Here is an 11,117-nt window from a genome sequence, read left to right as displayed (position 1 = left end):
AGAGCGAAATGGAATATCAAAGTCGTGATTAAGGATATCGAAGTGCTCTGGCTATTTTTTCTCCAGTGAAATGCTTTTCTACTTTTGTAGTCGAACATCAGAGCTTTCATTGCAGTCTCATTTACTCCTAAGTTTTCGGATATTTTACAGTGATTTTATTATTCAAACATTATAGATCTGAATTTGAATTTCGATATTGAACCGCTTGAAAACATTTTAAAAATCTGACAGAAAATTAGAAAGTTTAGTTTTGGCGGAAGATTCATGATATAATTTGGAAATTGAAATTTTTAGTCATTGCGAGCATGTTTTATCAATATAATGTATAAACAATCAATTTTCCACAAATTTCAAGAAATTTAGTTGTTGAAAATTCACAATTTTATGAAAAAAAAATGATAAGTCTAAATTTTAATTCAATTATTCTACGAAAATTGATAGAAATAGGGAAAATTCAAGTCATTATATTTTTGAATTTTCCACTAATTAAATATTCATCGTAATTTGGACAGTTCTCGTCTTTTTGCTGCTCAATCATTTAAAATTCCATGGAATTTTTACATAAATTTGAAATTACATGATTCCCCCACCGAAATTACGTTATGAAAAAAAAATTGTTCGTCACTCCATCGAAAATAGTATTGTTATGCAACCAGTAGATTTCATTATGATGTCATGAAGGTAATTTGTCCAATATTTTCTCCATAAAATTCTAGTGATTTGTCTCTCTATATAAACGAATCATGAAAATAAGCAGTTGCAGTTCCCCCGAGTCATCAATTCTACACTCGAGTTAACGCCATTTTATGGTGCCGAAGGTATATCGAATGACAAACAAACACAAGGGTGTATTTCGAATGGGAATAGCGGGAAGCCACACTGTCAGCTCTCTCTCGTTCTCTTAACGGCCCCCTGCAGAGTAATTGTGCGGTAACAACATGACTGGGGCGAGCCAATGTCAGACAGGTTGTGCTCGCGTTACGGATCATCACCTATTCAAGCTGTTCTCGGAGAGAGAAAAATAAAAAACTGAATGACGAAGAGGTGGAATCTACCACGAGCTTTTGCGGTGCGCCACATGTCTGATCGGCTTGTCAACATCGTTCATGTCCAGCATCCGTTTCTCAGGAGTCGGAATGGCTCATCTGTCGATACATTTTTGGTGGTCAATAGAATTCAAAATTTTATGCGCTCTCGAGATTTGCGTTTCTATGCTAATGGCTGTCTGCATTTTTTTTTTTCATAATAGAAGACACGCGAAGCTTTGGTTCAGAAGGGTTTAACACATGTTTGGACTGCACTCTATGTTTTTTTTCAATGGAAAGGAGATGGATGTGGAGAAGTGGAATGTTCCACCGATGAACGATTTCGTGAATTAAGAATACTGCTTCATGGGAAGAGGTTGAATTTTGGAAGTGCACTGTTAGAACTCGTAACATTTCCATTAAAAATTCATAATTTCATGGAAAAATCCGTCGGACGTGTGAATTTCAGTCTAATTATTCCGAGAAAATTAATGAAAAAGGTGGAAAATTCGGAGAAATCTCTCCTTGAATTTCCGATTCTTTGAATTTTCAGGGAATTCTTTCCTGGAATTCCAAGAATTTTAAAGGAATTATCTGAAAATTCAGGGGAATTTGAGTGTTGAAATGACAAAATCGGAATATTTTCTGGAATTTTCAGAGGAACTTGAAATTCCATTGACTTGTTTCCCTTAAAACTAATTCAAGATCTTTTTCCGGAAAAAGCAGTCAAATTGTTTAATAGTGCTTAACAAGAAGTTTCTACACATGTTTTTGTTAATGAATCAGTTGATTCATGGAATATTTCATGGACCCCAATTTTCAGATCAATACGAAAATTAAAATGATTGATAATTAAATTGAAATTAATGTTCAATTCTCGCAATGAGTGTGAAAATGAATGAAAAAATTACTGAAGCACAAGAGATCTGTCTTTCTGATTTGGAAGAAAAATTCCCTTTTCTATGTCATCACTCCGCCCTCCCATGCAGCGCCTCAAAGACGATTTGTTCCGGACTTTTTCGTTTATCGTGTGGAGAATCAGGGAAATTGAGCCAAACGGACACTTCAGAATTTCCGTCACTTCATCACCAATTCAATGAGTTATAAATTTCCTCTTAAAAGTTAAGAGTGTCCGGTGCACCTCACTCTTCCCTGAGTATGATTGACAATTGTTGCACGACTTTTTCAAGAGTCCCGTACAGACCAGCCATTCTGGATTAATTTATTACATTTTTTACATTGGATGGGCTCTCAGTTCCCGACAGAAGTTGGTAGACAGGTGAAGACTCAGTGTTTTGTCAGATTTCAGTCCGCAAAGTTGTCGGGAATTTCGATCTCTCGTTATTTCCTACTTTATGAAACTAGGAACATGAAAAACGAAGTTTTGAGCGACGAAACCAGTAGCCAAATTGGCCCCGAATAGACGTTTAATTAACGCCCCAGTTTACCAGTCATTTTCACTGGCCCTGATGACCGCTGTGAGCTGAAATAATAACGCCCCCTTGAACCGATCGATTTGCCATGGCTATTCACTCGGCAAGTTGCAAAGTGAGTCCTGGTGTTGGAAAAATAACACAAGAGGATGATAAAAAATCTCATGATCTGGGTGGGGAGAGCATAATTACATCGCAGGCAATTTCGCCTAAACATCTTAGCAGCTGCTCCTGATATTAAGGATTCAACTTCATACGAAATTTTTTTTTCACAGGCTCGCCCGTCTTAGCATTAGATGTGCACGTTTTTAACTAAGCTTCTTATTACCCGAAGGCATCTACGTCGGATAAAATATTAAATTCTAATGAGCGAAGAGTTCGGCATTCCAATTTTCGTACACCACTTAACCCCGAAAAATATGGCATGATGATGGTTAATTACTAATGGGGGTTGGCAATTTGTACTCATCAGGGTAATTTATGTTTAGCGGATAATTTTTTCACCCATTTTCAATCATCAGCTAGCCATCGGAGAGATTTGTATTTCAGTTTTTATTGTACATTGTTTTCATCAGAGAATAATGTACATGGGCCTTAATTTTTACAATACATTTTTAGGTTTTTATTACATTTTTATCTCCCTGCAACTGGAAGTATTCTCTAAGAGTACTCCATCCAATTTGGGAAGAATTTTTCCTGACTGAAAATCTCACTATATGTAGCGTAAGAATCTTCTAAAATTTTGAAGTAAACTACAAAATTCTTATTATTTCACAGAATGGAAATCTTGAAAAACCTGACAGCCATTGTATCTCTGGTACATTTCTTGGAAATTTTCATCATATTATAGTTTCACTAGGAGTCCAAGGAATTTTGTAATTGAGAATTCGAAATGTTGTGGAAAAATTCATGAAAATTGTGAAGTTCACTTGAATTTCATGAAAATTGATAGAAATTAAGAAAATTTAAGTAAATATATTCTTAAATTTTCAACTAATTGGAAATTCTGCGAATTTTGGCCCTTAATATTGATATTTCCACTGAATTTTCAGTGAAGTTAAAAATGTCATGCCTTCCCCCCCCAATCGAACTTAATGTCACTCGCCTGAAAATGACAAATCAACTATTCATTAAATATAAATTTTTTCCCAACCATGCAAACCGCAATAATTGTTCCCAAACCGAAGAATAATAATGATTAAAACATTTTCTCTGCGAAAAATGTAATTCCCTGCGAACAATTGCCGATTGATTTTCCCGAGTGTCCGCGGAGAATCGATGACCAGTGCGACGAGTTGCGATAGCATCATCGGAACGTGAATGGACGATGACACCCGCATAGATAGTAATGGGAGTTGTCCAATTGGTGGATAGCACCGTTGGATGATACGCAAAGGCTGTCGCCGATTGGTGGACACGAGCGTTTTGTTGACGCCCCAGGAAGGATGCGCGCAGCTGCCTAGGACATGCGTAATCCCGCTGTGGTCGTTAGTCCATGAGGGAAAAGAAAGCTACAGTGAATTCCTTTATGCTTTTTTTTCGATTTTACACATGTGACGAACCCACACACTCGGAGATGTCTTCGTGTCCTCGTGTTGGAGGTTCGACCGCCACCTTGCTGTGGCTTGAATCAAACATAACGCCGTGGTTTTATGAGCTTTACCGACTCACCCTTCACCCCGGGATACTTGAAATGTCGCCAAGGGAAATGGGAAATGATGCTGAAGACTCTGCGGAATACAGGTCACTCTCCGAGGAAAATAGAAAAGGGGTAATTAATGCTGCTGAGTACCATTCGAGGAATTTTCTCGGAAAGTTTATGAACTGTTTCAGTGGACGTCCTGGTTATAGGTGGATGTTATGCTTTTTGTGATGAGGTGACTAGCGAAACCCGGTGGGAGATGCAAAGTTCTAGACGCAGGGGGAATAATTATGAATTCAGGCCTTTATTGGATTTTCACTAAACATCCTTTATGTCTGCAGAGGAAGAACATTCTTATTCTTCAGCCACTGCTCATATTCTCAGTAAAATATTTCTCGCAAACTGAATAGGGTAAACAGGTCAATTTCTGGACGAGGGTTAGTTTCTGGACGATTGCAACTTGCGTCGAATATTCCGTCAATAAAATGATTATTGTACTGATTATTTCACCTTTCAATAATATTACTCGGGTATACTGTGATCAATTTTTTTTTCTATTGATCGACATTTAATAAATATGAAAATAAATAAATAAATATGACTCAGTCGTCCAGAAATTAGGGGTTTCGGCGGCATTGAAATATTTCTTAATTTAATTATTCTTTGTTTTGTCATTTCTACTTCAGATAATTTTTTTTCTGCTAATTAAAACATTCTTGAATTTCTCTTAAAACTTTAAACTTGAAACTTGAATTTATTTGTTTGATTCGGTAGTAGGCGATCACTGATATTTCAATGATACCATGAATTCTCAAACTCATTGTGAAAATGCACCATCACGTTCTCTTAAATATCCAATAGGTTGAATATTCAAAACAATAGTGGCGGTAATTTTTTTACAATTTCACTCATTTTTATGCAATATGCAAAAATACCCAAAATTCAATTAATTCTGAATTTAATGACAATCACAAATATTTCTTTTCCTCTGTGGCAATGTAAAAAATACTATTAATTACTATACTAATACAATACTATTATGCAACAACATCGCGATGGAAATATTCATGACAATCGGAATCTGTGAACACAACCAGAAAAAATCAGAATAGTTCAATCGTTCATCCTGAAGTGAAACGCTCCGAACTCACTCATTGAATCCCCCAAAAATCCCCGAGTTATTGTTTCCAGTTTAACCGCATTTCCGCAATTACCCGACAATTTAAGTGTTCCAATAATTGCAAAATTACTTCATTATTACAGCAGGTGGTAATAATAGTGGTGCATTAGTTATTGGCCCCAAGGTATAATCCGCGGCGGGGGTATTCCTTTATACAAATATTTGAACTTGCTCAATTTCTGTGCGCACAAGCGAAAAATTCTCGTTTCGCGTATTTCATTGTTTCTCCGGGGCTCTAAAAGAAGTAATAATCATGAAGAGGTACCCCAGGATGAAGGTGTTTGTGAGAGGCGGTGAGTATTTGGGCGTTGCTATACCTTTTGCCCCCATCTCTACCTTTGCTAATCGTAAAAAACGTCAGGTTTGCGCTTCGGCATACGGCAATTTTGCGCGCTTTTCGCCGCACTCTTTTGACGCGCGCAGGTGAGAATAAAAAAAATGCAGGGGGGGAAGGTGAAGAAAAAAGGAATGAGGGATAAAAAATACAATGGAGTGTTGATCCCAGGGATTCGTGGAAAGCACACGCCTTCGAGGTACATGAAATCCCGAAAAGATATTCTCAAACCTGTTAAAATCGTACAACCATCAGTTCCTCAATCTGCTTCCGATCTTCGTTCACTATTTTTTTGAATTTCCACAAATTATCTCGCACAAACCACTTGTCGATAATTACAGAGTAGATCAGCTTTTTCTCTCTGGAAACTAGAGCGACTTGTGGATATTATGGATGATGCTATGGAGGACAGTGCCGTAGAAAATCGGAAGTAATTTATTTTCACTGACAAAAAATGGGTCGCACCTTACTAATGATTCTAAAACGTCCGGAGACTGGAAAATTAAGCTCGTCTTGTGGGTTTAGAAAAATCTTGCGATGCAGGTGCCGGAGGTGATGGTTTTGGGAATTTCGTAAATGGGAGGTGATTTTTTTGCCCCTTGTTTCGTGGGGGGATGAAATTTTATCCATCAAATTTTATGTCATAATGTAACGAGAGCAGATGCCACGGTCCGCCTAAATTCACGTGCTAACCCCATATCAGATCTGAAAATTGAGGACTGGTTAATAGATCGTTGCAAAGTGGATTGAGTATTTGATTACTCTAATAAAAATTAATCAATAAGGGTGAGCATTTGGCAGCCGAACCGATTGATCTGGCAGATTGAGGAAATTTCATTGATTTCGATTTGATCGTCAGATATTTTATGGGTTACACCCGGAGATCTGACCCATTGGAATCAAATGAAACTCTTCATTTGAAATCTTTTCATTCATCAACAACTTTTTTGATGGAAATCAATGAACTCTTGCATTCATTTCAATGAAAGTGTTTCAATTGAAAGAAAAAAATAATTCGTTTACTACCAATTCCGTTCACTACTGTTTACTACCTGCTCTTTATTAGAACCAAAGAAACATTTGTTTGTATAAACAAATATTCAATGTAATAAACTCAAAAGTGTCCGGTCTTTAATAAATAAGAAAAATATATATTGGAAAATCAATTCAATTGCGTAAGAAGTACTGGAAAAAGGTCATGAATATTCAGAGCCATTAAAATTACATTCTACACAGAATTATTATTTTTTTAAACATTCGTTGTTTATAAATAAATAATTTAAATTGTTTAAGCTTTCGGAAACCTTATTTTGTAGGCATGAAATTGATTTCTGGTAAAATTATGAATATGAATAAATTTGTTATGATTCCGAATTTACAAATGATTTATAGAAAGTGCCCGTAAATTTCAAAAACTGTAAATTTTAAATTATTTCGTCAATCTTCCTCCAAAAGTAGGCTTTCTAATTTTTTTCAGATTTTTAAAATGTTTTCTAACAGTTCAATATCGAAATTCAAATTCAGACCTGCAAAGTTTAAATAATGGAACCATTGTAAAATCTCCGGAAATTTAGGGTCAAATGGGGCTCAAATAAAAGCTCCAATGTTCGACTACAAAAGTAGAAAAGCGTTTCACTGGAGGAAAAATGGCCAAAGTACTTGGATATCCTTAAATACAACTCCTTGAAATGAAGAACGTTTTGTTTTTGAAGGCACACATCTCATAAAATTTTTCTGCATGATAATATTGGTGTCTGGTAAATAGCCACTCGATTTACACTCTCCCCACGCGAGTTATGAGTGGCTGCCAATCGTCGTTCCGAGTCAAGCAAGATATGACCATTTGTTGTGACCGTGCGTGAGGAAGTAGTGGGGAAGGGCAACGGTGTTGACCGGTTATCCGCGTGTGGTAATTACACCCGGGACAGCCCTTACACCAAGAGTTTGGTTTTATAGTCGGCAACGCGGCCCACAAGACCCAGAGACGACTCACTCAAAACGCACTTACTCGATTATTGCATTACCCATGCATAGACCCCGCCGACGGTGCACGCCTGGAACTTATTGTTAGTTTATTTTTCATTTTTCATTTTTTTTCATTTTTCATTTTTTTTCATTTTTCATTTTTTTTCATTCCTCTCTCATTGTTTCGTTGGTCTTCATGGGGCAACAAATACTTGGTACTCTGATCGTGTCATTTTTGTTTGATTGTATTTTTTTACTTTGTGGAAAATAAAGAAGACAATGATACAATGATTAAAGAGCTTATTCAGTAGCAAAGTGGTAAACGGAGATAAGTCAATTTTGACTATTGACCAGTTTTCATTCAATATCTCGGAATCTAAGGGAGATAGCAAAATTTTTGTTATAACCTTTTTTGTGGAGCCGATTGAGTGCTACAACAATTGTAATTACGAAAATTTCGCTGTCTGCCTTAGGTTCGGAAATATTCCTCAAAAACTAAACTAGGAAATAAGTCGACTTATCTCCGTTTACCACTTCACTACTGAATTATCGTTGGATATGACCATGGGAATATTTATCGATTGTTAATAAATTATTCAATTGAACGAAACATAAAACAGTGTCTTAGATGCCGCAAAAATTGGAATAATTTTAGATTAGCGAAACCTTTGAGGTCATGTGGAGGTCTTATGTGGGTCGTGTGAAGGGCATATGGAGATTATAAATACAAAGATGATTACAATTGTTCCTGTTTTTTATTGTTCTGGATGGGGGCATTCGGAACTTGATACTTTGATCGTATTATTTTCGTTTGACTGCATTTTGTGGGAAATAAAGACCAAAGTGACGAAAGGGTTCAAGAAAACGTGCACTGACACATCGAAAATTTCATCAACTCATGAATAATACTGAATAATACTGTTTCAATTATAATGAAATGGAAAAACATCCGAGAGAATCTTTTGTTGACTATGAACGTGAGGTCCTATCAGTGCAGATGGAGATTGAAAGATGAAGATGTTGATGAGATGCATTTGCATTTGTTGTGGGGAATCACCTCAACATTGGGTCAAACTTCTCTCATCTCATTTAACTTCTTGCACATGCAAGGCATCATACAGTACCGAAACACTTCGGTATATCGCTTTCTCCTTCCCGAGTGGAGTTTACTGCCCATCCTCTTTACCTCTAACACCCAGTCCTTTTTACCATTCATTCAAGGTTGTTATGAGTCATTCATGCGTGAGTTATACTAATTGAATCGTTCATAGTTAGGGACATTTAATTGGATCGAGAGGCTTGATAAAAAGTTAAATGCACATGTATTTTTCAGGATTTCTTGGTTGTTTTGGGGAATGAAATGTGGGAGAAGTTTTTTGAAAATGTTGACGGAGTTGACAGTGTTCAGGAGATTTTAGACAAAATCTTGAATGAACACGAATTTTACAGGGAGAAAAATCAGCGGGAAATCGCAAGAGAAGTTCTTGCAGTCAAAATGACTGAGCGCGTATCGTAGAAATTCCCTGAAAATGCTGTAAAACTTTTTGGGGAAGGGCATTAGCCCTTCCCCAAACTCGTAAAAGTGAAAATCACTACGAGCAAATATCCTTCGCGACTAGTGCCATTGGGTTTTTTTTTACTCGCGTGGTTGACCAGTCCTCGCCTTCGGCTCGAACGCCAACTCCACGCGAGAAAAAACCCCAAGGCTGTCGCCATGAAATGTACTAATCCGTTTTTCTCGTACTTTTTCACCAACAACTCAAAAATTTTACTGTCTGTTTACGAAAAATTGAGTAGTTACTTCATGTATTGTCCTTGATTTCAAATAAGAATTCCTGAAATACATTTCGCTCTTCGCTTATCCACAGTGTACAGTAATTTTTTGGGTGAATCTGCGGAACAAACTGTAATGATAATTGCATTTTTTGAGTTTTCAATATAAATTGAACTTGAAAATGTACTGAACGCAAAATATTGACAGTTAATTCGAAAAGCTGTTATATATCCTTCTCTGCGTAATTTTTAAGAGATTTTTTAGAAATACTACTTGTTCAGCAGAATTACACTTACGGTGCCATGAATTTTTCAGAATAAAAGACGGAAATCCACCCAATTTCCTACCATTTTGCTTGACTCCAGATGAAAAAAAGCCTTCGGCGAGCGCTGCACACCTCCCATGGGTCCAAAAACACTTTTCCCACGAGTGTTGAATCCTATTTTCCATCACGACGTGTAGAAAGCAGGATTTTGCGCCCGCGGAGCGTGCGTACAATTTCACATTACGCACAACAACTGAAAATATATTCTTCTCCAACATTTACCTTCCACGTTAAATTTCTCGGCTTATAATTATAATTAGCGAAATCTTAAATCAATTATCGTAACGAGAACTGGTTGAAGATGACGAATTAATTGGATACGATTAATGAGACGTCATTTGACGAAAATGTGTCCGAAAATTGAAAATGAACCCTCGAAATTTCAGCCGCTGGCGGTGAATCCGGCCTTGCAATTTCGCTGACATGTACACCTGGTACTTGACATCCTACGCCCTGACATTCACGCCGCAAAATCACTTCCTCGTTCGTACTTATTATTTCATGAAACGAGATCTTATGAAGAACATTGAAGGGAATCAACAAGAAGAGAAATTTTATTTCAATTATGCATTCTGGTGTTTCTTTCGTCTCCGAGGCTTGTAAAGTGCTTTGTCAAATTAAGCCATCGAGCCACATTCGACGAATTCGGTTATGAGCAGGTGGTTGCGTTAGGAATGGCCATTCTCAGCACTTGTCATCGATCTTTAACAGAGGTTTCATGGGGGAAAAAAATGGGAAAAAATACTTGCGTTGCCATCGAGAGCCTCCTTTCGTCCGTCACCCGTTTAAAGACCAACTTAATTACTGGTAATTGCATTTTAGTCACTTGCCGACATCTGACATACGTATAACCCGTTTCTGCGGTCGGTTTTGTGTTGTGGCATTCCGGGAAATCTGTCTTTCGGGCTTTGAGAAATCATCTCTGTGGGGGTGTGATACTCCCGATTATTTTGAATATCTTTGGATTGGTGGACGTTTTTCACATATTATACATGAAGAAGAAATAGATAATTCACATATTGATTGAATCAATAGTTGTATTATTTAGCTAATTTATTCATAATTTTATCAATGACGGAATTTTTGGAATTTTCAGTAGAACTGTTATTTTTGAAAATTGAAAGACGTGTATGAAATGGAAGAAATTGACGTGCTCGGTATTTGAACTTGAGTGGGTATTGCATTGTACTCTACAGAAGAGAACATTGACCGTTAGCATTCTTCACGAGGCGGGAGGGTGAAATTTGGCTGTAATGTCCTAAAAATTGTCAAGTAGTCTATCAGAAAGTTCAGTGAAAAATTTTTAACGGTGCATTTGACCTTTTGATTTCAATGAAAAAGTTCCTCCGAAATTTCGAGTAGAAATTCTTGAAATATCCAATCAAAATTCATTTTGGTGCCACAAAATCAGTCAACGGCTCAAAAAATCAATTAAAATA

The sequence above is a fragment of the Diachasma alloeum genome, unplaced genomic scaffold (genome assembly GCF_001412515.2).
Source record: "Diachasma alloeum isolate Michigan unplaced genomic scaffold, Dall2.0 Dall_scaffold_00176, whole genome shotgun sequence".
In the NCBI taxonomy this organism is placed as follows: domain Eukaryota; kingdom Metazoa; phylum Arthropoda; class Insecta; order Hymenoptera; family Braconidae; genus Diachasma; species Diachasma alloeum.
Note: the sequence above shows the minus strand (reverse complement) of the source record.